The sequence below is a fragment of the Macaca mulatta genome, chromosome 8 (genome assembly GCF_049350105.2).
Source record: "Macaca mulatta isolate MMU2019108-1 chromosome 8, T2T-MMU8v2.0, whole genome shotgun sequence".
NCBI lineage: Eukaryota > Metazoa > Chordata > Mammalia > Primates > Cercopithecidae > Macaca > Macaca mulatta.
Genome location: NC_133413.1, coordinates 130,228,872 through 130,239,806, shown reverse-complemented (window position 1 = coordinate 130,239,806; position 10,935 = coordinate 130,228,872).

Here is a 10,935-nt window from a genome sequence, read left to right as displayed (position 1 = left end):
TAAAATCCATTTCCTATAATAATTCTCCTCTTTTAAATGCTTAGTGAGTGTTCTGTTTTTCTGCTGGGATCCTGACTAGGTAGTATCATCATCTCTATTTTATATGAAAGGAAACCGAAGCAAAGTTAAGGACATTTACCCCAAGGTCATACAACCAGTAAGTGGCAGAGCGAAGATTCCAACAGGCAGCAGAGTCCATGGCATCACTATTAAATGTAAGTTACAGATTATCCCCACTCCACCCGCAGGAGATGCTATATAAGTCCACAGTTCTCAAACATTTTTTAGAAAAAAAAATAGTCTCATTCTGTCACGCAGGCTGGAGTGCAGTGATGTGATCTGGGCTCACTGAAGCCTCCACCTCCCGAGTTGAAGTGATTCTCCTGCCTCAGCCTCCTAAGTAGCTGGGACTACAGACACACACCACCATGCCTGGCTAATTTTTAGTAGCCAGGTTTCACCTTGTTGGTCAGGCTGGTCTCAAACTCCTGACCTCAGGTGATCCACCTGCCTTGGCCTCCCAAAGTGCTGGGATTACAGGTATAAACCACCATGCCCGGGCACACATGACTAATTTTTACATTTTTTAGTAGAGTTGGGGTTTCAGCATGTTGGCCAGACTGGTCTTGAACTCTTGACTTCCAGTGATCCTCCTGCCTTGACCTCCCAAAGTGCTGAGATAATAGGTGTGAGCCACCACGCCTGGCCTCAAACTTTTTAGTCTTAGGACTCATTTACACTCTAAACAATTATTCAGGGCCCCAGCGTGCTTTTGTTTATGTAGGATAAAGAGAAAAATCTTTATTGTTTTATTGTTTTATTTTTTTGAGACAGAGTCTCGCTCTGTTGCCCAGGCTGGAGTGCAGTGGTGCAATCTTGGCTCACTGCAACCTCTAGCTCCTGGGTTCAAGAGATTCTCCTGCCTCAGCCTCCTGAGTAGCTGTGATTACAGGCATGCGCCACCACCCTTGGCTAATTTTTGTATTTTTAGTAGAGACGGGGTTTCACCATGTCGGTTAGGCTGGTCTTGAACTCCTGACCTTGTGATCCGCCTGCCTCGGCCTTATAAAGTGCTGGGATTACAGGTGTGAGCCACCGCACCCGGCCTGAGAAAAATCTTTAACATAGATAGAGAAAAGCAACCCATCATATTTAGATGAACAACTATTCAAAAGAAATGGATTACTGAGAAACTATGGCGGTGAAAGACAGTGCAATAATCTCTTTAGAGTGCTGCAAGAAAAAGCTATAAAAGTAGAATTCTAGACTATAAAGAATTTTTTTTTTTCTTTTTGATACAGAGTCTTGCTCTGTCACCCAGGCTGGAGTGCAATGGTTCAATCTCAGCTCATTGCAACCCCCGCCTCCCAGGTGCAAGCGATTGTCCCGCCTCAGCCTCCTGAGTAGCTGGGATTACAGGTGTGTATCACTATGCCTGGCTATTGTATTTTTTAGTAGAGACAAGGTTTCACCATGTTGGCCAGGCTGGTCTTGAACTTCTGACCTCAGGTTATCTGCCCACCTCTGCCTCCCAAAGTGCTGGAATTATAGGTGTGAGCCACCATGCCTGGCCAAGTATTTAAATGAAAGTAAAATATTTCTTAAATTTTTATATCGTTTTTGTTTTTCACACAAAAAATAAACCTGCAAAAATATTTTAAGACAAAATAACACTAGTAAAATTTGTTTCTGGGAAACCTGCACTACAAGAAATGCAAAGGAAGTCCTTCATGCTGATGAGAATGGTACCACATTAGAAACTCATAATTTAGGAAGAAATGAAGAGCATAACAAACGATATATGTATATCTCTTGGAAAATACAGATTTTTTTCTCTTAATTTCTTCATTTTTATTTCTTATTTATTTATTTTTGATTTGGAGTCTTGTTCTGTCACCCAGGCTGGAGTGCAATGGCGTGATCTCAGCTCACTGCAAACTTCACTTCCCGGGTTCAAGCGATTTCCTGCCTCAGCCTCCCGAGTAGCTGGGATTACAGGCGCATGCCACCGTGCCTGGCTAATTTTTGTATTTTTAGTACATACGGGGTTTCATCATGTTGGCCAGGCTGGTCTCCAACTCCTGACCTCAGGTGATCCACCTGCCTTGGCCTCCCAAAGTGCTGGCATGAGCCACTGCACCTGGCCTTAATTTCTTTAAAATATATGTGATTGTTTAAAGCAAAATTATAACATTGTTGGGTTTATAATCAGCAGGATACTAAAGCTGGCATGTACTAGCTCATGAGAACCAATTGCTAAATTTTCAGGAAATTTATGAACCAGTTGAAGATACACTGGTAACTTGAAATTGGCCATGGTCACAAGGTCAGGAGATCGAGACCACGGTGAAACCCCGTCTCTACTAAAAATACAAAAAATTAGCCAGGCGCGGTTGTGGGCGCCTATAGTCCCAGCTACTCGGGAGGCTAAGGCAGGAGAATGGCGTGAACCCGGGAGGCGGAGCTTGCAGTGAGCCGAGATCGCGCCACTGCACTCCAGCCTGGGCGACAGAGCGAGACTCCATCTCAAAAAAAAAAAAAAAAAAAAAAAAAAGAAATTGGCCATGGTGAGAATATTTACACTATGGAAATCAGCAAACACTGTAAACTGGACCTTTTTCTTTAGATCCAGTTGTCAAACATTAACCAGCCACCATTGTCTATAATGTATGTAGATATGATACATACAACAACTATAGCACAAGGGATGGAAAGACAGTCTTAAGGGATTTATATGACTGCAAGTTCTCTACATGATAAATGAACTGATCAGTGTTAACTCTAAGTGTGCAGTGAAAAGTTAAGGGTGTAGATTTTAACCTCTACAATAATGACTGGAAAAAAAATGCAAAGAGAAAGGGCTAAAATGTCAATAGATAAATTATAATGAAATTCTTTTAAAAATTCAATTAGTCCACAAGCGGGCAAAAAGTGAGGGAAATAAGAAAAAAGTAGGGGAAAAAACAAATAAGAAAATAGTATTTTCACCAGGAAAGTCTCAATACATTCAAAATGATTGAAATCATAGACAGTATGTATGTTCTCCACATATAAGCAATACCATAATGGCATTAAATTAAATTAAACCATGATAGTATTAAATTAAAAATTAGTAAAATATCTAGGAAATCACAAATACTTGGAAATACAATCCACTTCCAAATAATCCATGGATCAAATAAGTAATCACAAGAATTACAAAACATTTCAAACTGTGTAATAATGAAAGATAACTTTCCGGCCAGGTGCAGTGGCTCACACCTGTAATCCCAGCAGTTTGGGAGGCCAAAGCGGGTGGATCACCTGAGGTCAGGAGTTCAAGACCAGCCTGGCCAACATGGGGAAACCTGTCTCTATTAAAAATACAAAAATTAGCTGGGCATGGTGGCAGGCACCTGTAATGCCAGCTACTTGGGAGGCTGAGGAAGGAGAATAGCTTGAACCCAGGGGGCAGAGGTTGCAGCAAGCCGAGATTGCGCCACTGCACTCCAGCCTGTGTGACAGAGTGAGACTCTGTCTCCAAAAAGATAAATAAAAGAAAAGAAAGATAACTCTCCAATACTTCAGTTACATCTCCACATTTGTGGGATGTAACTAGAGCAGGGCTTAGAGGAAAATTAATAGTTTTAAGTATTTATATTAGAAAAGAAGAAAGGTCTAACACAATGATAAGAATCTAGAAAAAGAAGAGTAACGCAAACACAAAGTAAATAGAAATTAGTATTTCATAAATATTCCTTCTCTTTCTTTTACTTAGGGCAGGAGAAAACTTTTGGGGGTGATGAGAATATGCAGAATATTAAAAACCAAATATGCAGAATATTCTCATCACCCCAAAAAGTTTGCTCCTGCCTCTAAGAAAGAGAAGGTATCAGTGTGTACGTGTGCCAAAAGATTAAATTGTATACTTTAAACAGATGCAGTTTATGTTACTTAATTTATACCTCAAAAAGGTTGATTAAAAAAACAAAGGAGCCCTAAGGTAAAAGTGCGTTCTGTAAATGTGGCAAGGTATGGGTTATGGTATGTGGGGGCAATGGAGATTGTGTAAGGTCTTATGGACCTTGGTAAGGACTTTGGTTTTTAATCTAAAGGAGATCAGAATCCACTGAAGCATTTTGCACAGAGAAATGCCAAGATTCTGACTTACATTATTGCAGAGACTGCATGAGATAGCATATACAGGGTACTCAGTTGTTTTTGCTGTTGTTGTTGTTTGTTTGTTTCTTTGTTTTTGAAACGGAGTCTCGCTCTGTTGCCCAGGCTGGAGTGCAGTGGCGCGATGATCTCGGCTCACTGCAAGCTCCGCCTCCCAGGTTCACCCCATTCTCCTGCCTCAGCCTCTCGAGTAGTCTCCTGCCTCAGCCTCTCGAGTAGTTGGGACTACATGCGCCCGCCACCACGCCCGGCTAATTTTTTTTTTTTTTGTATTTTAAGTAGAGACGGGGTTTCACCATGTTAGCCAGGATGGTCTCGATATCCTGACCTCGTGATCCGCCCGCCTCGGCCTCCCAAAGTGCTGGGATTACAGGCGTGAGCCACCGCGCCCTGCCTATACAGGGTACTCAGTTAAGTGCTTAACTCAGTAAATATTGAATAAATATTCCTTCACTTCCCTTTCTAAGGCAGTGGAAGAAAAAAAAGGCAAAGCAGGCTGCTCCATAAAACATTAAATAATACCGCCATCTAGTGGGGAAAAAATCCTGATTGTGTTATAAGCAAAATCTTGGAAGTTTAACAAGAGATGTGAAGTTAAAATTTAAGTTACTCTAGTTATCACAGAATGAAATGAATCTTGCTGTAAACCAGAACTTGCTTATTTGAAACAAAGTAATATAGTTTCCAAGACACTGCTTTATTCTATTTCTCCAACTGCCTGCAATTCTTTCCTCTGGGGAGATACTTCTTTCAAGGCTTCCACCTCAAATGTTAGCAGGCTTTAACTTCAGCCCTTTTATCCGTTGCACATCACACTGTCCCTGGATGATCTCAATCATAGGCACTCTCATAACTACAATATATGTACACTTTAAAGCTTTATATTTTAGCTTCTGGCAAGACCTTAATTCAAACTCCAAGTTCACTGTTTTCCATGCTATCTCCAGATTATTATTATTATTATTATTATTATTATTATTATTTTGAGACGGAGTCTTGCTCTGTCGCCCAGGCTGGAGTGTAGTGGCGCGATCTCGGCTCACTGCAAGCTCCGCCTCCTGGGTTCATGCCATTCACCTGCCTCAGCCTTCTGAGTAGCTGGGACTACAGGTGCCCGCCACCATGCCCGGCTAATTTTTTGTATTTTTAGTAGAGACAGGGTTTCACCATGTTAGCCAGGACGGTCTCGATCTCCTGACCTCGTGATCTGCCCACCTCGGCCTCCCAAAGTGCTGGGATTACAGGCTATCTCCAGATTATTATTATTATTTTTTAAATAGGGCCTGGGCATTGTGGTTCATGCCTGTAATCCCAGCAGTTTGGGAGGCCGAGGCAGGTGGATCACCTGAGGTCAGGAGTTCAAGACCAGCCTGACTAACATGGTGAAACCCTATCTCTACTAAAAATACAAAAAACATTAGCTGGGCGTGGTGGCAGACACCTGTAATCCCAGCTACTCAGGAGGCTGAGGCAAGGGAATTGCTTGAACCTAGGGGGCGGAGGTTGCAGCGAGCCGAGATCGTGCCACTGCACTCCAGCCTGGGTGACAGAGCAAGACTCTGTCTCAAAAAAAATAAATAAAAATAAAAAATTAAAAAAGAAATAGGGTCTCACTCTGTTACCCAAGGTGGAGTGTAGTGGTGCAATCATAGCTTATTACAGTCTCAAGCACCTGGGATCAAGTGATCCTCCTGCCTTAGCCTCCTGAGTAGCTGGGACTGCGGCATGTGCCACAACAACTAATTTTTATTTTATTTAAAGATTTTTATTTTATTTTATTTTATTTTTGTAGAGATGGGGATCTCACTGTGTTGCTCAGGCTGGTCTCAAACCCCTGGCCCCAAGCAGTCTTCCTACCTGGGCCTCCCAAAGTGCTGGCATTACAGGCAAGAACCACCATGGCCAGCCCAAATTACTTCTTAAATCCAGCTACCTTCATCACTCATTTGGCCTCTTAGCAGGTCTCCTTGCTTCTATTCTTGTCCCCCTTTAATCTGTGTCACAAAATAGAATGATCATCTCTTTCCTTCTCCTTTTCCCTCCCTTCTTCTCTTTCCTTTTTTCTTTCTCTTTATTCATGTATGATTTATTACCTGTTCATCTGAAGTTATTGTCTGTACACTGGGTTTTGTAAAGCTGAGGAAAATTTTTAAATGTTTTTAATTGCATATATTTAATGCATGAATATGTTCTCTGTGTTGAGATATATAAAGATAAATCAGAAATCCCTTTTTATCTACCTTTCTACTGCTCTCCTTAGAGGTAAAGCATTGTTATAATTCATTCATTCATTCATTCATTCATTCAACAAATTGTTCAACAAATATATATCATGATCCACTACATGCTGGGCACTTGCTTAATGATAACCAAAATCTTATCTTACTGAAGTCTATAGCCTGACAAAAAAGATATTAAGTAATCACACAAATAAATATAAAATTGCAATTTACTTAAAACTAAAAATGAGAAGACCTTCTACCATGAGAGCCTATATTAGAGAGATTTGACCTGATCAGGGAGATCAGAGAAAGATTTCTGAGAAGCGACTATTGATTGGGAGTTCAGCGTTCCAATACAGTAGCCACGAGCCACAGGTGGATGTTTAAATTTAAATTAACTAAAATGGAATACAATTTAAAATTCAGTTTCTCATCCTCACTGTCCATATTTCAAGCACTGAAAAGCCACATGGGGCTAGTAATTACCACTTGAACTGTGCAGCTATAGAACATTTCCAACATCTCAGTCAGTTCTATCAGACAGTGTTATCGGCTAGAGAATGAATAGGTGTCACCCAGATAAAGAACATAGGAAGAAAATGCCAGACAGAGCCCTGTATGGCAGGAGGCAATATGATGTAAATAAAAACCTAACAAAAAAAAAAAAAAACAAAACAAAAAACAAAACAAAACAAAAAAAAAAACAAAAAAGAAAGTCAGCGTGCCCAATGCTACAAAGAAACATTGAAGAGGAAAAGGGAAAGCCGTAGATGTAGATGAGTCGGGCTAGGGTACACATGTTCCAAACTGCTGGAGGAAAAAGCAAACAAAAGCAATCCAATGAAAGATAATGAATAAGCAACAAAACAAATATGCCTATAAATAGAAAAAGAAAAAAGGGTGGGAGAGATGAGGTCAGACATAACAGATACAAAAACCGTAAACCATGCTAAACTGTCTTAGGAAATATACGACATTCATCATAGTAGTTGCAGGGCCAGACAAGTGAATTAAATGCAGGTATAAGAGGAACCACTATCTCTGCATTCTTTAAATCTTTAAGGGTAGCATTAATGTTTACCATTACCACTGTTATGTGATGCTGTTTTTAACTTCTGCATGAAGTCTATTTCAGTGTTCTACTTGACCTTTTCTACTATAATTTTTTTATTTTTGTACAGATGGAGTCTCCCTGTTGCCCAGGCTGGTCCTGAACTCCTGGGCTCAGGCAATTCTCCTGCCTTGGCCTTCCAAAGGCATGAGCTACCATACCTGGCCTAGTAATTCTTACTCTATGAGTGAAAGACCTAATGTGAGGGGCTGCCAAATAATATGCCATTCCAAATGGCACCGACATTTGGGAAGCAGGGAAATGATCTCTGATTGACTCTTTTCTGTGAATTATCTCCCATTACTGTGAAGATAGTGTATTTGCCATAAAGTCATGTGGTTTTTGCTCTATTCTCCCTCCTTGAGTGCTGACTCTTCTATTTGATGATTTTAGATGTCTCTATTTTGTGCTATTGGATATACACAAACGATTCTCTCTTCAGCTTTATATTTGAGAAGCCCTGTGTACCAGCTGTTCTGTGTTCTCTCCCTAACTCCAGAGATTGTGGGGAGGGAGTAAGGCCATACCTTGAATAGGGAGGTTTGGTGGTAGTTTGTCTTCTGGGAGCTGAAGACAAACTATCCCCACCGCTGCATGATTCATTAGCTGCAAGGCGGGGAGGGGGCGCATTTCTCTGCCTATCCAAGACCATTTCCCACTGCTTTAGCTTACAAAGTTACTGCTAGCTCATTGTAGCTGGACACGAGGGAACTACCAGCTTAGTTGCTCAATCAACCTGATACTTGCCCTAGGGCCATCACTCACTTCTTGTACCTAGGCTTTGAGTTTCCCTGACCTTTATTCACTTTACCCGGCTGTACCAATTGTTAACATTTTGCCCCACTTTTTCTATCATTTTCTTTATCTTTTTAAAACCAAATATCTGATATTGAAACTTACATGTCCATATAAGAAAGTATAAAAAGTAGATTTCCAAAATATAGAACAGGCCAGGCACTGTAGCTCATGCCTGTAATCCCTGCACTTAGGGGAGGCTGAGGCGGGTGGATCACTTGAGTCCTGGAGTTGGAGACCAGCCTGGCCAACATGGCAAAACCCCATCTCTACCAAAAAAAAAAAAAAAAAAAAAAAAAAAAACAAAAATTAGCCAGGCACGGTGGTGCCCATTCCTGTAGTCCCGGCTACTTGGGAGGCTGAGGTGAAAAGACAGCTTGAGCCTGGGAGGCAGAAGTTACAGTCAGTTGAGATAGAGCCACTGCACTCAAACCTGGGCAACAGAGTGAGATCCTGTCTCAAAAGAAAGAAAAGAAAAAGAAAATAAAGAAAATAAGGAAAGAAAGAAAAAAAAATCTGGGATGGGGTAGGGGTGAGGGGATCTTATCAAGGAAATCATATAATAAAACTTCCCAGAACTGAAGAATAATATAAGTGTCCATATTGAGAGAGCCTGGCACAGGCCTGAAAAGAACTATGAAGAAACCATTAGCAGCTCCAGCCCACTGCTGCTATCCAGAAATATGAGTCCCACGTTGAGAGATATCCTGATTTTTTAAAAAAAGACAAAAAACCAAAATGTTAATGAAAACTCTTCTAATTTGTAAATGAGCTGGGCACGGTGGCTCACACCTGTAATCCCAGCACTTTAGGAGGAGGTGGGCGGATCGCCATAACCTGAGGTCAGGAGTTCGAGACCAGCCTGGCCAACATGTCGAAAACCCGTCTTTACTAACCATACAAACGTTAGCCGGGCATGGGGCACACGCCTGTAATTCCAGCTATTTGGGAGCCTGAGGCACGAGAATCACTTGAACTCAGAAGGCAGAAGTGAGCCGAGATCGCACCACTGTACTCCAGCTTGGGTAACAGAGCCAGACTCCATCTCAAATAATAATAATTTGTAAATGATAGCTGAAATTAAACATGCCTGGCCACACAAGCATGAAAGTAGGGAAGGACAGGGCCATCTGTAGGTTTGACTATCTTGTGTGCGAAGAGTACTCAGGGCCATGGAGTCTGGAAAGGCAGAACGGACACAGAGCACAGAAAACCAGAAGCCAGTGGAGGTTTGAGTATGAGCTTTGACAGGAGAGGGAGGCTTTGGTGACCTGTGAGCATAGTGTAATGTCATTAGATAACTTAAGGTTCAGAAAATTAATCTGATTGTGGTATAGAGATGGATGGGCAGTGGGAAGGGGGATGAAAAGCAGGAAAATCTGTTAGAGAGTCACAGTAATAAGAATGAGGACCCAAACCAAGGCTACATTTTCATTTTCAGTTTTTGGAATGCCTGGAAGTCATTGTGTTCCTTTTTTTTTTTTTTTTTTTTTTTTGAGACAGAGTCTCACTCTGGAGTGCAGTGGCACAATCTCCGCCCACTGCAACCTCCGTCTCCTGGGTTCAAGCGATTCTCCTGTCTCAGCTTCCAGAGTAGCTGGGATTACAGATGCCTGCCACCATGCCTGGCTACTTTTTTTGTACTTTTAGTAGAGACGGAGTTTCGCCATGTTGGCCAGGCTGGTCTCAAACTCCTGACCTCAGGTGATCTGACCACCTCAGCCTCCCAAAGTGTTGGCATTACAGGCGTGAGCCACTGTGCCTGACTGTCCCTGTGCTCTTTATCGAATAAAAAAGAAGAGAAGAAGAAAGGAAAAAAAAAAGGAAAAATGTTTCATACATGATTCTATAATATGAACTATGATTTAGTAAATAAAATTCTCATTTCGTGCCATGAAACACAATATATAAGCAATATAATCAAGAGTACAGTGTCAATGAGAACGGAATCAATTTTAACTGATTCCGTTCTCATGAACAGAACTTTTGAAATTTATTATAACAGTTCTTTTTTTTACCTGATAAAGAATAGTTTTTCCTGCTACCAGATGAATGATTAAGCCAGCTTCAAGCATTTTTTGAAAAGGTACAGAAAATTTCTTACTTTAGAAAAACGTATTAACATAATTTTAAAGAATGAATTAATAAAAACTATCATCATTTTGTCTTATGAGAGGAACCCAGGTCCAACTCCCTGCCAGAATATCAAATTAATGGCAATAATTTCATATCATTAATTGGAAATTAAATTCATAATGAATTAATACATAAAAACAAAAAGAACTGCTGCCATTTACTAAGCAGCCATGCATTTTAGAATGTAGGTCTTATCTCCTTTTTTATCGACAAGGAAGTTGTACTCAGAGAAATTAGGTAAATTGCCTTAGGTCACACAGTTCTGAAGAGAGTTGGGATTCCCAGCCATGCCTGTCTGATGTAAATGTCAGGGTTCTAGTTGACACTGCTTCTAGTTGTAGGGAATGTTTCCCATTTAATAGGGCAACTACAATGGTTGATTCTCTTCAATAATAACTTCTCATCAGGCAACCACTTTCACTTTCAGGATTTCATTCCACCGAATTCCTATGCATTCAGATGTTTTAAAAGAGGCTAGTGAAGAAGTAGGTCACATGAGCCAACCTTTCCACC